We start from the raw sequence: 19,770 nt of genomic DNA, 5'->3' as shown, positions 1-19,770 counted from the left end.
TATCTCAAATTCATAATATCTAAAATATTAAGCATAGTATTTATTATTTCTATACTTTTGTTGAGCCACATTAGTGCAGTATTTCAATCCACTTTGGTACAACTAAATTTAAGTCAAAGTCTTTTTTAACATGAAGTTCATGAACATACAAATCTAATCTTTAGGGTAATTATTCATTTGTTTTAACGTCGTTACTTTCAAATGAATTGCATGAGATTGCGTATACATTTAAGCAAAATAAATAAATATATACATATATGAATGTATGTATGTGAAAGCTCAAATAGTGTAAAACATTATTGCTTGTTTAGACCCCCCAATTCTTAATTGCGGCTTGATTAATTTTAATTTAAACACACTTGATGCAGAATATACGTGATTAGCAAATTAATTAATTGAAGCACTCAACAATTGCATGGATGAACAAATAAGTGCAACGCTAAAATGGAAAGGGTAGTAGGTAAAAGAATAACAAACTCAAGATAACATGACGATGTATTATTGAAGAAGAAACCGAAGAACTCGACGAAAAACCTCTCAGCGACCCTTCAAGTCGAAATGATCTACTAGTGAATAAGTTGGAGTACAAGGATACCAAAAAGACCCTTCAAGCCTAATCTACCCAAAGTACTTGAGCCCTCTAAGCTTCAGCGTTGCCAATAGACTTCACAGAGTCTTGTCTTCACTAGCTTCCCGGATCTTGCAAGGAATCGCTTAAGCATGCCTAAAGCCCTACTCAAGCATACTTTAATGATGCTTGACTAGACTAGGTTTTGATCAGTTTCCCACTCGACTTCATTGAAACAGACTTATTTCCTCACCAATCAGCACTATAAAAAGTGATTTGTTAGTTGATTGGTATTTTGTCAAGAATGAACCATATAAGAGTCCCTTAAGTGGGTCACAAAAAATCTTAATTTCAATTTAAATTCTCTTTGTCTCTTTTAATTTTCAAAATTTATTTATCTCTTTTACATTTCAAAATAAACTTAATTACATATATTACAACCTATTTTGTATATACCTATGTATACAACATATAGTATATTTGTTTTTTTTTGGAGATTTTTACCCTATGGAGATCTATGGTGAATACTAAAGTCCCAAGCCCTTTCATTCTTTTGGTTTTTGGGATTTTGAAACACCTAGTACTCAAGTTACAATATGTAGCTTAAACTTCTTTCGATTTGCCCATTGCTAGAGATAGAGTAAGAATTTTCTTATACATGTTCTAATTTCTATTGGGTGCATAGACATATCATGTGATTAAATTTCTCCATGTGTGGAAGTTATGTGGATAAAAACATGTAGTCTTGCACGGTTCCATCACCATTATCATATTGTACATTTTTTTTTATCATGCCCACTTACACACAAGTTGTGTATGTTTTGTCCAGCTTCATTTGTAACTGTTCTCTCAAATAGGGCTAGTTTCTACATTTATAAGGTTCATCCCTGAAAACATAAAAATAAATAAATAAATACACACATAATTAAAAACATGTACATATGTTTGGAAGTATATAAATAGTAGTGACCCCGAAATGGTACATTGATATCAATCGATACTAAAAGACTTCGTTCCTCTAAACAAATCGAAACAACCTCTAGTATGAAATTAACTCTTTTAGTTCATCCTATATTTTGGTTTCGCGGTTTGGCTTTCTTTGTTTATCCAAACAAACATAAGTTGTTGGGGCATTATTTTTTAAAATTATGCCTAAAAATAGGTTAAATAATACGATAATATGCAAGGCACAACAATAAACATACAAAGTAAAATAAAAATTTATAATCATTTAACTAGAATTAAATGACATAATGAAGTATAATATTTTATTTAAAATAAAATATAAAATTGTACACTCTAGCACTCTATTGTCATTATATTTATTTAATAACATTCTAGTATTCTACAGCGTTCGAGATTTAAAACAATTCCTGTAATTATGACTGCTAGAGTTTTAAATGATTTTCCAAATTTCCAGAAGCTCCCACTCAAACCCAGACAATTTGTTAGGAAATCTAGAGTGAAGCTTTAGATCCAGATATCAAAACTAACAACCATAAATTCATGACAAAAAATAATATAGAACTTGTAACTACTTGCCTTCTTTAACACCTGTGCATTAATTATAAATACTAATAAGCGATCCTCTAAGTGTGATTCTTGATAGTATTGCGAAGTGGTTCTCAAATTTAGGAGCCACATGATATGAGCTAGTTGCCTGTGTATAAAATTCAAATTTTGACACTAAAATTTCCATATTTGTCTTTTCTTCTTTTTGAATAAATAATAATATACGTTTGTGGGTTCAAATAAAAACAAATTATTTTCATGTTTTATGTTTATTGTTATGTTGTTTGTGTTTAAGTGTTACGTAAAAAAAAAATCTTAATTAATATATTGCTAGCCCTTTTATATTTTTTTAAAACTATGTATAAAAAAAAGAAACAAGTTAGTTGGCATTTATTAGGCTATTTGTACAAATAAAAACAATATTAAGCGGATGTATAGATATTTTTGAGGGCCTAATCGTTGGTGTCTTAAGGCTTTAAAATTTTTTCCAAATAACTTGAATAGTATCTAGCTTCATCCTAATGTGCCTCTTTCTTAAGAGTACTTTTGTTGATCATGATTTCAAGTTAGCTAAAAGGGTAAAAATGTATTACTTAATGTCTTAAACACCAAAATTTTATTTTTTATGATATTACTCTTAAATTTTTTTAATTTAATATTATAATTGTTTAAGAATTGAAAGGTTTTGTTAGCTCTGATCCTGGCTGGAAGAACAGCTTTTGTATTTTCCCCTATTGTTTTTAATCAACTTCATGCGGCAAGTACAAGTGTTCTGTTTCTGTAACAACATAATTATCTTTTTTTCCCCTATCGTTTGTAGAAGAGGCATTGATACATTGATGAGCAAGTCAAAACGATATGTACACAAGCTATTATATACTTATGGAGAAGGGTACATAGGAAACTACTCTACATGAATGACCAAAGCTTTCTGAGAATCTCTTAAAAAAAAAAAAAAAAAAACCAATGGTCCATCCTATCTGTTCTATTACATTTATATGGCTCTACAGTCGGCCGAACTAAAACTTTTCTGGTAGATGGTAACATCGCGAAACTACAAAATTAGTAAGAGGGCCAATAGTTTCCTGTAAAATTTGTGGCTTCCTTTCAATTGTCTCAAACATTTTAAATGCTGCAGCTTGTCCAACAGCAAAAGCTCAAATTATCCGAGTACACCCACAGACCCACTAATAACTAAACCCGTGCAAAATATCAACCACTAAGCATTAACTCTCTCTTATTCTTCTTCTTTTTCCCGCCTTTCTTCCTTTTCTGTGTTGAATGTGGACTAGCTCAAATACACAAGCATATCCCTATAACATATTTTCTGTTCTCCAGTCCTGTTTAGGCTTCTAACATAGTGGAGCACAATTTCAAATCTGGCCATTTGAACAATGCACTATACACTTGGCACCTATCTCTGTAGCACTCTAAGCCATTCAATTCAGAGTCTTGTAATCAAACATTGTCAACAATTTTTTGTTTGTATAAAAAGGGCATGATTCAGCTAGCAATTTAAAAGTAGACCCTCTACTCACGCTAAGAACAAGACCATACTCATGCTCAGAGATGTTCCAATAATTCATAATCGTAATCTTTATATCATGATCAACAGTCCCTCTCTCTTCAGCCCCATGTAACACATAATTACTCAAATTTGCAGTAATTTAAGATAAACTAAATGTAGAAGACTCCCAATATTGTAAAGTCCGAAGTCTGAACATAAGTTTTTCTGGCCAATTGAATCCATTTACAGTAATTTCAGAACTACTACCAAGTATGCGATCTTAGAAGTTATTCCAGCCAATTGAACCCATTTGTCTTCTGCTAAATTTTAAATTTGTCCAACAATTAATGCAGACTTTGCAACCTTGTCATTCGTTGCTGAGATTTTTATCTTCCTTCACGTTGGTCTTGATAAATTGAAACTAAATAGCTATTGAAAACAATGAAAAGTGGCCTTGGACAATGAAAGCGGAGATTAGTCAATGACAGATACTATCTATATACAAGCAGATGACAAGCCGAGACCTTGCAGTTAGGAGTTCTTGAATTATTGAACCATTCAGCTATTAGGAATAAGTATTGTATGTATTTTTTTCAAACGAAATGTATGAGCAGTCTATTTAGTTTACATGCACGCTTGATTTTGCTTTTAGCAGTCCTGGAACATTGGTGGCAGTGAGTTCAATACTGCTAGCTCTAATCCTGGCTGGAAGAGCAGCTTTTGTTTTTTTCCCAATATCATGTCTCTCTCTTAAAAGTACAAGTTTTCTGTTTCTGCAACAGCATAATTTTCCTTTTTCCAACTTTATTGATCTACCAAGTCTCATGAGAAAATTTTACTTGTGACTGGTGATGTTATGGTGGGCTGGTCTCATGACAGATGCCGAGTTTATGGCACTTTCTTATATGATATATCTGTTTTAATTATGGCCAAAATGCCTATGAATTCAAATTAATCACTGAGAAAAGTTAAGAAATAAGGAAATTTGGGAAATTTCATTTGATCTCTACATCATCTTAAAAATAAGAACATACTTTTGAGAGAGACATGATATTGGAGATGAAATTGTTCAGTGAAAATTTTATTCTTTTCCTAAATGCAGTTCACAAGGTCAGAGACTAGCATACTCAATTGCGAGTTAATGCATTCATGATCAACAGCATTTTAAAAATAAAACTATATTAAATAATACGTCCAAATTATGTTGCAAATTTACAAATTCATCAAAATTTTTTTTAAAAAAATACCAAAATAAATCAAACTATAAAACTTAAATAAAGGTTATAAGATAAAATTATATATATGATGGGTAAAATTATAAGGCATTGAGTTGGGTTGGGTAAATTTTAATTGGATTGATGTATTAGATGCACATCACTATTAATAACCAATGTATTGCTAAACCTATGGACAATTTGTTTTGCTATGACAATTTGCTAAAAACATCTAGAATTTCATTGAATATTCAAAGAATCTTTACATAAATGTATACAAGATACTCGTTCACTTTATATTTTTCTTTGTACAGATACAAAGAAGGAAAACAATAATCCTATCTATTTTTCTTTCAATAGCACCCAAAAATCCTATTTTTTACTCGGACTATCCGATCACTGATTAGCCGTAAGAGAAGCACACCTTCTCACATAAATCACCTTTGGACTCTGATCAGCAGTAGTACTCTTAGTCTCCTCTACTATATCAATATACCTTGGCTTTGGACAATGCAGACCAACACAAACATCATAGTCTTCTCTGCTATACTCTTGTTACCCAGGATTGCCCACGCCATGTCCATGAGTTTGAGAGCGCCATCAGCCATTGGGGAGGGAAACTCGTTGGGATGCACCAACTTTGCGAACTTGCAATACCTTTCTTTGATGGAGTCATGAGTGATTGATTGGTGATCAGCCTCCGTGAAGCCGAGGACTGCGTAGAGATCAACTCCGCCAACCTTGTTCTTCTTGAACTCGCCGGCATGGTGGATATATAAGGCAGTGTAGTAGTTGGCCACGCCTCCAAAATAAGGGTCGAGTTTGATGGCCATCTCTACGAGCTCATAGGCTTTCTTTTGGTTTCCTTCACTCCATTCTTGATCAGCCCACTTCAACAGCGCATCCGTCATGGTGGATGATCGGAAGACTTCACAAAGAGAGAAGAACAACAGCAACAAGAAGAAGAACAACAACAACACCGACTGAGTTATGTTAGACGAATTAAGATATAGTAATGAGAGAATTAATTTATAAGATTGCGTTAGCTTGGTCCCCAAGCTAGGGTTTGCAAGTTAAACCGACTGTGTTAGTGTTCTGGAAATTAATTTATATTTATATTTATTTTTTTTCGTACTTTATTTAGTTTTAATGTTGTAATTTTTAAGAGGCCTAATTGGGACAGGACTCTATTGTTATTAATGTTTAGTTCTTCATATAGTTTAGGACTTTGTGAAACTTATTTTTTTCGCTTTAAGATTTTATTTCCTATTTCTATTGGGTTTCGGTTTTAGGAAAGACTTTGAGTTATATTAGGATTATATTTTAAATTCTAAGTTGTTCTTAAAATTTTGACATAATGTCAAGAGTCTTGTAGCTAAATTACACTTTACCATGTACAAAATAATTGGGGCCTTTGTAATTATCTCTCAAATTTTTAAAAACAAAAATTGACAAGTATCTGAGTCTAATGATAAAATTAATCATCATGAAGTGAACCGATGTGTTGAAATTCTATTCTATAATATTATACTTAAAATACAGTTAAAAAAAGAAATAAATTTTTTTTTTGTTACTTGGTGATAAGTATTTTATTTGTATTTTATGGAAGTGATAATTTTTATTAAATATTTTGAGGTTATTGGTAGGGTTGGTCATTGATAGTTTTTCAAAATTTGTATACATGTGATTTTTCTTCTATACTTTTTTTTTTTTAAGTAAACAGTAATACTTATTAGAACGCACATGAAAATATTAATAATAGTGTTTTAAATCGGGTTATAATACATTACATAACTAGAGTACAACTACAAAAGAGCTTAACATTTGCAGTTGTAGACTATGTGTGTCTAATGTCTGCTAATTTTTCTTCTATACTCTATACTATTATTTAAAGAACTTTCTTTTTGTGAATTTCTACTTTTCTATGCCCAAAATGCCATCATTCTACTCACTTATAGGTTTGAAACTCACGGGATATAAATAAGTAAAACTAAAAATTTTAAAATCCTAAATTTAAGGGTTATACAAACACAGGTTTAACTCTCAACACCGTAAATGCAACAGTTACAAATGGTTACAATTCGGATATATATAAAATATAACCATTAGTATCACCCAACAACGAGAGACAACAAAAATTCCTACCAAAGAAAATAGAAAGGATGATGGAGATGAAAACTCAAAAGACTTTCCTTTAGAGAATGGCCTTAATGTGAATTGTAAATGATTGAGGCCTATAAATTGAATATCTCTCTGGCCTCCAGTACAAGCCTGATCCTGGCATTGGCTCCACCAATTCCATTCCCCACTCTACATAGACGGTAATTAATTCTTTTATCTCTTTACCACCTTTCCAATTTTTTTTTTCTTTTTCTAATTTTTATTTTATTTTATTATATTTTAGTCACTCATCTAAACATTTTAGTAACACTTAAATTTTATGAAGCTTTTTAAACCCAAAAAAAAAAAAAATGAAAAGCAAAAAATGCCAATCGAAAATGATTACAAAACATAATTTTGTGATTTCAATGCTATTTTGGTGTTAATTTTTTGAAGTTAGCCTCATTACACTCTTGATTGTACAAGTAGTTTACAAATTTTTGATATTATAATTTTGTTTTTAGAGATAATTACAACATGCTACTAATCTCACAGCTCAAACTCTTTCTTCCCTAGACCCCCAAGTATTTTGTACATGAGGAGGTATCAATTTAGCTACAAGGCCTTTGGCTTTTGATATTATAATTACAACCATTGCACAATGACTTAGAGGCACAAATCAACGTTGTTCTTAGAAAATATTTGCTCCTACCACAAGTGTCCCTAAAAAATTATTGCCAATTTGTCTGTGGGGTACAATTAAGCCAAGAATACTATGTAGCAACTTAAGAGAATATTTTGTTAAATTATTGGTAATTGGGGGAAAAGTTTTGTAAAATTATGAATTTGGAGAGTCAAAATTGGTTGGTTCAAGCCCCAAAATTCATTTTGAGGCCTTTAGTAGCTGCTTGAGACAAGAAAAACTCATATTCTACAAAATAAAAATAAATAAATAAAACTTTTTACCTAGGGATTGCTTAAGCATGCCTTAAGCTCTACTCAAGCACGCTTTAATGATGCTTGACAGGACTAGGTTTCAATCAGTTTCCCCGCTCAACTTCGCTCACACAGGATTATTTCCTCACAGATCAGCACCATAAAAAGTGATTTGTTGGTTAATCAGTATTTCGTCAACAATGAACCACATAAGGCTCACTTAAGTGACTCTTAAGAAAACCTTAATTTCAAAACCAATCTGTCATGCACTTTTACTTTTCAAAGTAAACTTACTTACATATATTACAACCAAATTTATAGACGCCTATATATATATACAATATTTACAATATTTATTTTTTTACTTATTTTTACCGTAGGGAAATCTATGGTGAATAACAAGTCCAAGGCTCTTTCATTCTTCTGGTTTTCGAGATTTTGAAACACCTACTCAAGTTACAATATGTAGCTAAAATTTTTTTCGGTGTGCCCATGGCTAGCTAGAAAAGGGAGTATATGATGTTCTAATTTCTATTGGGTGCATGGGCTTTTCATGTGATTAAATTTCTCCATTTGTGCATGGTATGTGGATAAAAACATGTAGTCTTGCAGAGTTCCATCTCCATTATTATTATTATTGTTGTTTTCTTCTTCTTCTTCTTCTTCTTCTTCTTCTTATTATTATTATTATTAAAAGGAGGACAAAATAATACTATCAATAAAGAATTGACAAGTGCCAATAATTTTATAGTTTAATGGTATTATCCAACTCTTTTCATAGGGAGAATTTGGGTTTAAATCTCCCTCTCCTCTACTTATTTTAAGTAAAATAAATTAAGGATTGCAAAACACTATATATATAGAGAGAATAAAAGGTGGACATTGACCAATGACTTTCTAAATTTAACACAAAAGAGAAAGGTGAAACTTTGTAAATAATAGTTATATTTCCAAGTTTTTTAAACAGAAAGATAGGGTGGAGATTATCAGTTATTTGGCTAAGGGTGAAGCATCTAATAACTTGTGTGTTTTTTTTTTTTGTTGTAAATCATGCCTATTACAATCTTATTATCATACAAAATTTTTGGTTTATGACCATATATATCTAATAATGGGCACAAGAGATCACAATTCAATTTAGTGGAGATTACCAGAAATCTGCAATATATCTAATGTTGCACCAAGATAATTTGAACTTAATTTAAAACAAAAACATGTCTTTAGATCTTCACCTATCATAATCATCATCATCACACGTGTCTTCATAGTTGTAAGGTTTTGGAAATAGGCATTGGATTCTCTTTGAATCCCCTATCATTGATAAATTAGTTAGTATCTTCTTAGCTGTTATTGTAGCTGGTGTTAATTAAGTTAATCAATTAAGGACAAAACTTAGGTATGTTATTGTAGGTGCTATTTCTTAGGTTTCCCTCTTAAGATTTAGCCACATGACTACTTAACTAAAAAAATACCATTTCTTCCCATGAAAAAAAATTCACTTGGCAGAATCTTAAAAGGAGAACATATAGAACACACCTAAATACTATACCTAAGTTTTGCTCATCAATTAATACTAGTATATAGTTTAGAAACTAGTCTCTTAAAATACATAATGATATATATATATATATATATATATATTGTTGTTGTTGTTGTTATTATTATTATATCATGCCCACTTAAACACGAGGTGATATATGGTTTATCAATTTATCTAGCTTCATATGTAACCGTTCTATCATATAGGGCTTGGTAATTCTACTTACATTGATAAGGTTCATTCCTATAAACATAAAAATAAATGCATACATATGTACATAATTAAAAACATATGTTTAAATTTACATAAATAGCAGTGATCCCAAAACTATACATCAGTATCAATTGATACTAAAATACTTTGTTCCTATAACCAAATCGAAACAACCTCTAATACAAAATTGACTTCCTTAGTATATTCTATATTTTGGTTTAGTCGTTTGGCTTTCTCTGTTTAACCAAACAAACATAAGTAGTTAAGGCATTGTTAAGCAAGTGTTATTTTTTAATGGTACGTAAAAATTGGCCAAATATCACGATTATATGCAAAGCACGATAATAAACATACAAAGTAAAATAAATTAAATTATAATTATTTGACTATAATTAAATGACATTTTGAAATGTAATATTTTAATTAAATTACAATATAAAATTGTACACTTTGCCATTATTATTATTGAAACTGTGATATGTATTTATCCTATCATATGTTTTTTAATTGATTTCTTATACTGTCCTTATTGATGGGAGAGAAGAAACCATTGTTACCGGGACCAAAGTGCTTTATGTACTAATGAAATTTGCTAAAAACCCCAACAAAGATTTAAACTCCCACTCAAATCCAAACAATTTTTAAGGAAATCTAGGGTGAAGCTTTAGATCCTATTTTAGGGATATCAAAAAGGTAAAAACCCTAAATCCATAATCATTAATAATATTGAACTTATAATCATTTGACTTCTTTTACATATGTGCATTATATAAATACTAATAAGTGATATTTTTAGTGTGATTCCTAATAGTATCGTGAAGTGGTCCACTAATTTCAAAGCCACATAATATGAGCTTGTAGCTCATACATTATATAATTCAAATGTTGACATTGAAATTTTTGTATTTTCCTATGCTTCTATTTAAATAAATAATAACACCTATTTGTGGATTCAAATTAAAAAAAAATATTTCATGTTTATGTTTATTGTTAATGATGTTTTGGCTTAATTATTATATTAAAAAAACATTCTTAATTAATATATTACTAGCCCTTTTATATTATTTAAAATATGTATAAAAGATTTTAAAAGTTAGTTGATATTTATCAGGTTATTTATAAAAATAAAAACAATATTAAGTAGACCTATTGTGGATAACAAGAATTTTTTAAAGACCTAATTTTTGGTGTTTCAAAATTTTAAAATATTAGGCAGACTTATTGTGGAAATTTTGATTTTTTTGAAACTTCTTGTGATGTTTTCAATTATCATAGGTTCTGAATCATGCAGAAGAATCATTTGCCCATGTGCCTATATTTTACAAAAATGACCAGACTCAGCGTGGAAAGTGTAGAATCCTTGTTTACTTGTGGAGCAGTACAAACCATAATCCGAAACTATCCTTGTCTTGACTTTCTTGATTTTCAAATGGTAAATTTGTTTGAACTGCAACTTTTGTTATAGTGCCCCGACCACTTATGAATGGCCACTGTAGCTAATTTTGTGTTGTTTGGTAACCATGTAGGTGTTCTGCCTACCTAGATATGATAAAAATTATGATTGGGTATTGGATCCAATGCCTACATGTTTTGTGACACGCCTCAAGATTATTGAAATTTATGAATTTCATGAAGATGAAGAAGAGATGCATGCAGCAAAGATTTTTCTTGAAAGTGCATCAGTTTTGGAGAGGATTATCATCGTTTGTGATGAATATCATTTCAAATCTAGGGGGCTAAAACAAAAAATGATTACTACCACACACACACACACACACACACCGACTTCTGTGAAAGATACTCCCAACTTGGGTACGAGTGACGAGTGAAAAAAACCAATGCAAACCCAACATTTTTTGTGACTCATTTTGTGTTTTTCAGGAACTGGGTTGACTTTCAGAACCATAAATAAGACTGCTGCATTTCAGGTCAGTTATTGTACTGTGTTTTTTTATTTTTGGTTGCCCGCTAATGAATAAGAATCGCTATGGGGGTCTCTGAACTTAGTTTTGATGGTAATGTTGAGTGAATTTTTTTCCCACTTTGCTTAGAAAGTTTAGGACTTGGAAACTTTATGGGTATTCTGGATAATCGGTAAATACATGGCGGTGAGGGGTTAGTATTTTAGGTTTGTTTTAGCTTTTCTTCCATTTGTTTTGAGGAAAGAGAAGCACAGAAAATATTAGAAAGAAAAAAAAAATTGGGTGGATTCAGAATGTTGAAGATTTCAGATTTAAAAAAAAAAAAAATTAATAAGCATCTATGGTTGTTGAGAATTAATTGGATCTGTTTGTCAAAATTGTTCAGACATTAATATTTTTTAGAAAATGAATCATTTTTCAAAAAGTATTTTTTATAAAACTATCCAATTTTCATTTGATAGCAATCTTAAATGAGTTTTAGAGAACAATCTCTTAAAAATTTTAGTAGATAAAAACTTATGAAAAGTAAGCTATACTTTTTATGTTTATTAGAAATAGTTTTCTTTACTAATTTTTTTAATGCTACCAAATACTAAAAAATGCAAAAAGCTATTTTTACACATGATTTTCTATCGAAACAAACGGATTAGAATAAAATTGTGGAAAAGAATACATCTATAGCCGACTAAAAAATTTTAGGAAATATATATTGATAACTTGATAATTATAACAATGGAGGAAGAGGGCTTCAAACCCCGGTTCTCCTCATAAAGGAGCGCAAGCAATGCCAATGACATTCACTAAAGGCTTGGTTATTGTAGTTGTCGTTGCAAAGTATCTTTGTTAGATTCACAAAACGTTCCTGAAAATTATTTTATGGGTCATTATTTCAATGGCATATGCAGAAGCGTATCCTTATCTGGAACTCTTTTCAGAATGAACAAAGGTGCTGTTATGACATCTAAAGACTAATTTGACAATGGGTTATGTGGTGTAGGAGAATCGTCAATGCTATGGATGTAAGTTTTCCCTTGGACAAGGCCAAGAAACAAAAGTTCAGAAAGAAACAGAATGCTAATAAGAGCAGAAAGGAAATTGACAATTTACCAGACCCAATTCTTCAGCACATTTTGTCCTACCTTTCAACCAAAAATGCTACCCAAATGAGCATATTATCAAAGAGATGGAAATACCTATGGACATCCATCCCCAAACTTGATTTTGATGAAGGGGCACTGGATAGGAGGTTGATGTTCATGAAATTTGTGGAAAGAGTGCTTGCACTTCATGATCCTTCAAATATAAAAAACTTCTCTGTGTCATGTAATGTGCAATATGATACATCTCACATTAACTCGTGGATTTGTTCTGTTGTGAAGCATAAGGTTCAAGTGTTAAATCTGTATCTTAGAAACTTTTAGGAATTGTTAGCATTGCCGCCTTGCTTATTTACTTGTGAATCATTAGAAGTATTGACACTTCACATGTTCCACTCCCTCAAGATCCCTTCAAGTATTTGCTTTTCTAGTCTCAAGATATTGACTCTTGAGAAAGTTATATTTTCTGATGATCATTCAACGCAACAGCTCTTTATGGGTTGCCCAATCCTGGAGAACTTATCTATAGTTGACTGTGTTGGAAATAAAACAAAATACTGATGGGCCTTTCCTTACTTACTCTCACAAATATCCACACACTACTTAGTGTATAGAAGAGACTCACACTCACAAATTAAATAAAGGGAGAGAGAGTGGAGAGGGAAGAGTTAAAACTCTTTAAGGTTTGTATTTCTCTTCAACTCTTGCTTAGAACTTGACGGATGAATGCGTTTATATAGTATACCATCCAACCTTTAACTCTCACTATATTTATTTTCTAACTCTTACATTCATAAATCCCGCACATAACTTCAATAAACTTCTCACTACATTAATTTATGAAACTCACTTATTTATGAAGGATTAATTAAAAAAAAGTTTAACTTCTAACATCCCCCTTAAACTTGTTTTCTTGATTACTCCAAGTAAGGCTCGCAGCTTGTTGAATGTGTCATACTTGAGTGGTTTAGTGAGTATATCTGCAACCTGATCATGCGACTTCACGAACTCAAGATGAACTTCCTTTCTTGCAATACATTCTCGAGTAAAATGATACCTTGTGTCGATGTGCTTGCTTCGGTCATGAAAGACTGGATTCTTTGCAAGTGCTAGTGCTGACTTATTGTCCACAAATATCTTTGTAGCTTCTTCTTGAAACATCTGCAACTCTTTCAATAAACTTCTAAGCCACATTGCATGACAAATACTAAAGGTAGCAGCAACGTACTCAGCTTCACAAGTGGAAAGCGTCACGATTGGCTGCTTTTTGGACATCCATGTAAATGCAGTATCACCCATATAGAATATAAAACCAGTAGTACTCTTTCTATCATCCATCTCTCCGACCCAATCACTATCATTGTAGCCAACAAGTTTAAAATCTTTAGAGGGTGAATATAACAGTCCATAATCCAGTGTACCTTTTAAATAGCAAAGAATTCTCTTGGCAGTCTTCAAATGAGTCATCATCGGTGCTTCCATGTAACGACTAACTAGTCCAACGCCAAAAAGAATGTCTGGTCTTGTGCATGTTAGATACCTCAGACTTCCAATCAAACTTTTGAAAAATGTTGGATTAACCTTCTCTTCATCAACATGCTTTGACAACTTCACTCCACATTCTATAGGAGTGCTAACTGGATTGGAATTTAACATCTCAAACTTCTTGAGAATATCCTTCGCATAACCTTCTTGGGAAATGAAAATCCCATCCTCCATTAGCTTCACTTCAATGCCAAGATAATAGGCCATAAGTCCAATATCTGTTATTTCAAACTCCTTAGTCATTGCTTTCTTGAAGTCTTCAAACATACTTGGATTGTTGCCTGTAAAAATTAAATCATCTACATACAGACAAACAATTAAGATATTTCCATTTGTATGCACCTTATAATAAAGTGCATGTTCGTGTGGGCATTTAAAAAACCCATTAACTTGGAAGTATTTGTCAATTCTACTATTCCAAGCTGTTGGTGCATGTTTTAGGCCATATAGAGCTTTCTTTAACTTCAAAACTTTATCTTCTTGCCCCTCTACAACATAGCCTATAGGCTGCTTAACATAAAGTTCTTCCTCAAGGTAGCTATTCAAAAATGCAGATTTTACATCCATTTGGAAAATTCTCCATTGATTCTGAGCTGCTAAAGAAATTAGCAATCGTATAGTTTCCAAACGAGCAACTAGGGCAAATACCTTATCATAATCAACAACTTGCTATTGACTATACCCTTTCACCACCAATCTTGCTTTGTATCTCTCTACCTCTGCTTTTGCATTCTTTTTCAACTTGTACAACCATTTTACACCAATTGTCTTCTTTCCAGTTGGAAGAGTTGCAAGCTCCCATGTATCATTCTTCTTTATTGCCTTAATCTCTTCATCCATAGCATTTCTCCATTTTTTGTCTTGCACTGCTTCTTCAAATCCTGTAGGTTCACAATCAGCAAACAGACAAAAAAGTGTTACATCATCAGTAATCTTTGTTGAATCATAAAGATCCTGGATAATTCTCATTTTTCTTGGTCTTTCACTAGAACTTCCTTCTAGTAAAGATGATGATGATGGACTTTCAAGAAAGGGAGATGATGCTGCTGGTGATGGAGGTGGAGTGGTAGGCTCTTCCTGAACTTCATTCTCTTGATCTTCCTCTTCAGATAGAGGAAAGAAATCATACTTCTCCTTTTCTTGGGTACTCCAATCCCATGTGCCTTCTTCGTCGAATTCCACATCTCTACTAACAATGACTTTTCCAGTGCTCGGATTATAGAGCTTATAGCCCTTAGAGCTTGGATCATAGCCAATGAACACATACTTCTTGCTTTTATCATCTAGCTTGGATCTCTCTTGATCTGGTATATGTGCATATGTAATGCTCCCAAACACATGAAGATGGGAAACTGTAGGCTTCTTCCTACTCCAAGCTTGTTATGGGGTTTTTCCTTGTACACTTCTTGTGGGGCAACGATTGGATAAATAGATTGCACAATCTATAGCTTTAGCCCAAAATTCTTTAGGCATTTTCTTGCTCTTCAACATGCTTCTAGCCATATTAAGAATTGAACGATTCTTTCTTTCTGCTACACCATTCTATTGTGGTGACCTTGGAACTGTTAGAGGGCGGCGAATCCCATTTGCGTCACAAAATTCTTTGAATTCATTTGATGTGAATTTGCCTCCTCTATCAAATCTTAAGACCTTAATTTCATGACTACTCTGCTTTTCTACAAATGCCTTAAATTTCTTAAATGCACCAAATGCTTCAGATTTCTGCTTCAAAAAATAAACTCATGTTTTTCTACTAAAATCATCAATAAAGTGAAGAAAGTAGTTACTTTTACCAAGTGATGATGGCTTAATAGGTCCACACACATCAGTATGAACAAGTTGCAATGGCTTGGTTGCTCTTGTACTAGCTTCTTTTGGAAAGCTTTTCCTTGATTGCTTGCCAAGGAGACATCCTTCACAAAGCTGGTTAGGATGTTCAATGCAAGGAAATCCTCTCACCATCTTCATCTTTGTCAACAACTGTAGTCCTCCAAAGTTTAAGTGCCCAAATCTTAGCTGCCAAAGCCAAGAAGAATCTTTAAAACAAGCCTTCAGACATCTAATAGTATCAGTTTGAATATTTAACAAGAACATTCTATTTTTTGTCATAGGCACATTAGCTATCACATTATTTCGATGATCCTTTATTAAGTAACTACGATCTTTCAACTGGATATCATAGTCTTTCTCAAGAAGTTGTCCCAAGCTCAAAATATTAGTTTTCATGCTTGGCACATAATATACATCAGAAATAAATTGATGATCTCTATTCTTTAAACGGATAAGAATTTTACCTATCCCCTTCACTGAAACTTTGGATGAGTCACCAAAGGTAACACTCCCGACCACCGATTCATTAATCTCCATAAACATCCTTAAATTCCCACACATATGGTTGCTAGCACCAGAGTCAAGATACCATGCACCATTTTCTTCTTTGCCTTCTCCTTTGTATGTCAACAACAAAGTCGGCTCCACTTCTTCATTTTTTATCTTCAACATAGTTAGTTTTCTCCTCAATAGTGTTAGCAGCATTTTTACATTCAGAAGCATAAAGCCCATACTTTGACAATTATAACATTTGATATTAGACTTATCATACCTTCTTTTATATAGTCTTGAGAAACTTCCTCTTCCATGATCTCTTGTGGATTTTGAACTTTGACCCCTCTCTTCATAATTGGGAGAGTTTTGACAATTTCTTCCTCCAAATCCTCTCCCTCTACCACGTCCATGTCCTCGGCCTCTTTGGCTACTTTCACGCCAACCTTTCTCATTCAAGGTGAGCTTTGCTTGTAGGACTTGCTCCAAAAGCTCTTGCTTCTTCTTATTGAGCCTTTCTTCATGGGCTTGTAATGATCCCATAAGTTGGTCAATGGTCACTGACTCTAAGTCTTTTGATTCCTCAATTGCTACAACAATATAGTCAAACTTAGAAGTTAATGACCGTAGAATTTTTTCTACTACACGGACATCATCCAAGTTCTCACCATATCTCTTCAATTGATTTACAATTGCTAACACCCTTGAAAAATAATCTGAAATAGATTCAGATTCTTTCATGTGCAAACCTTCAAACTCGCCTCTCAATGTTTGAAGGCGAACTTTCTTCACTTTATCAACTCCCGTTAGAGAGTTTTTAAGAATCTCCCATGCTTGCTAGGATGAAGTTGCATTTGCAACTTTCTCGAACATAGTTTCATCCAAGCCTTGATAGATCAACGTAAGAGCTTGTTGATCTTTCTTTCGAGCTTTTTGCAAGTCTTTCTTTTGGTTTGGGGTTAAAGATTCTTCATCTTGTGACTCCACATAACCTTTCTCCACAATCTCCAACGCATCTTGGGATCCGAGCAACGCCTTCATTCGGATACTCCAATTTCAAAGTTTCGTTTGGTAAGTCGAGGAAATTGGAATAACGCCATCCCATTAGGAATAGCCATTCTCACCATGAATCGATTGGCTCTGATACCACTTTGTTGGAAATAAAACAAAATATTGATGGGCCTTTCTTTACTTACTCTCACAAATATCCACACACTACTTAGTGTATAGAAAAGACTCACACTCACAAATTAAATAAAGGGAGAGAGAGTGGAGAGGGAAGAGTTAGAACTCTTTAAGGTTTTGTATTTCTCTTCAACTCTTGCTTAGAACTTGACGAATGAATGGGTTTATATAGTACACCATCCAACCTTTAACTCTCACTATATTTATTTTCTAACTCTTACATTCATAAATCCCACACATAACTTTAATAAACTTCTCACTACATTAATTTATGAAACTCACTTATTTATGAATGATTAATTAAAAACAAGTGTAACTTCTAACAGACTGCATTTGGAAAAATGTCAAGACTGTTTGTATCTCTTCTCCAATGCTTCAAAGGTTGTTCATAAGTGATAGGTACTTATTCACTGAAAATTATGATGAAAATGATGATAAAGATGACCTGAATGCTGATGCAGATGATCAGAATGATTTTAATGGCTGTCAAGTTGTGATTTTTGGAACTAGTTTGAAATCCTTTTCTTTTGATGGTGAACTCATAAATGATTATTGCTTCTACAATTTATCCTCAATAGTTGATGTGTCTATTCAAGTCTTTGAAAGAAATGAAGTAGATTGTTACCAAGATGCTCATCGTGTTTATAAGCTTCTTAGTGGGCTCAGTAGTGTGGAAAAGCTAACAGTATCTAAGGGTACTGTTGAGGTATGTTCCCAACTAGTAATCACATGAATAAATCTATCCCTTTGTAGCAGCCATTTCTTTTATTTATTCACTTGAAACTTGTTGAGATGTTTTCTGTTATCATAGGTTCTGAATCATGCAGAAGAGTTATTTGCCCATGTGCCTGCATTTTACAAACTGACCAGACTCAGCTTGGAAAGTGTGGAATCCTTGTTTACTTGTGGAGCAGTACAAACCATACTCCAAAACTCTCCTTGTCTTGACTTTCTTGGTTTTCAAATGGTAACTTTGTTTGAATTGCAACTTTTGTTACAGTGTCCCGACCTCTTATAAATTGCCACTGTAGCTAATTTTGTGTTTGGTAACCATGTAGGTGTTCTGCATAGCCAGATATAATGAAAACTATGATTGGGTATTGGATAAAGTGCCTACATGTTTTGTGACACACCTCAAGACTATTGAAATTTCTGGATTTCGTGGAGATGAAGCAGAGATGCATGCAGTAAAGATTTTTCTTGAAAGTGCATCAGTTTTGGAGAGGATTGTCATTGTTTGTGATGATTATCATTTCAAATCCAGGGGGGGCTTAAAGAAGCAGAAGGAAATTTATAAACAGATACTGTTGTTCCCTAGAGGGTCAATGAGCTGTGCAGTAGATTTCTTTTTGGGTTTCAATTAACTACAGATCACCGCTCTCAAGTTTCCATATTGCGGCTAACTGACACATGAAAAATTATGGCATATTTTTTAACTTCTTAATTTACCTTTTGCCTTTGTCATCCTGCCAAAGGTTGTGATTCTCTTTCTTTGACTCTTCAAGTAATTTGATGTGTTGGTTGCTTTAACCCCTTCAAGCTATACAGTTATGTTTTGAGAGCTTCAGGCGTCACCCTTGTGACATGTAATGCAATGTTTGTTCCCTTGAACATCTAGGCTCAAAATTCATATTATGTAACGGTTGTTGTGCTCCTACAAGTGCTTGGATGTGGATCCACCATTAGTTAGAATAAATTCTAATATTATAGGATTTTTATTGTTTGGTTCTTTTTGTCCCAGGGAGATCTATGGTGTGTCAAGTCCCAACTCCTCTCATTATATTGGTTTTTTGGGATATTGAAACACCTACTTAAGTTTCAAACTTACAATATGCAGCTTAAATTGCATTTTATGTTTCCTTGGCCAAAAATAGAGTAAGATATCTCTTAAACGTTCTGCTCTAGTTTCTACTAAGTGCACAGTGCTGTCTCCTTTATTCTTCTCTGTATATTATGGCCAATGGAGAGGAGGGGAAATACTAGGAATTGGATATTTCTTTCTGAAAGCTCGGATTTGTGTTGAAAACACAAGAGCTATTTAGACCCCCAAATAACAAATTATGGCTAGATTGATTTTACCCTAACTTAAATTAAGTGCGGAAACAAAAG

General features: G+C 32.8%; 1 pseudogene; it reads left to right on the top strand.

Moving 5' to 3' along the window:
- Nucleotides 1-12,525: 12,525 nt before the first annotated feature.
- Nucleotides 12,526-18,958, top strand: LOC142633796 (F-box protein At4g22280-like; annotated as a pseudogene).
- Nucleotides 18,959-19,770: the final 812 nt, after the last annotated feature.

This window comes from Castanea sativa, chromosome 5 (genome assembly GCF_040712315.1).
Source record: "Castanea sativa cultivar Marrone di Chiusa Pesio chromosome 5, ASM4071231v1".
Classification (NCBI taxonomy): Eukaryota; Viridiplantae; Streptophyta; class Magnoliopsida; order Fagales; family Fagaceae; genus Castanea; species Castanea sativa.
This window is presented reverse-complemented; position numbering and strand designations above follow the sequence as displayed.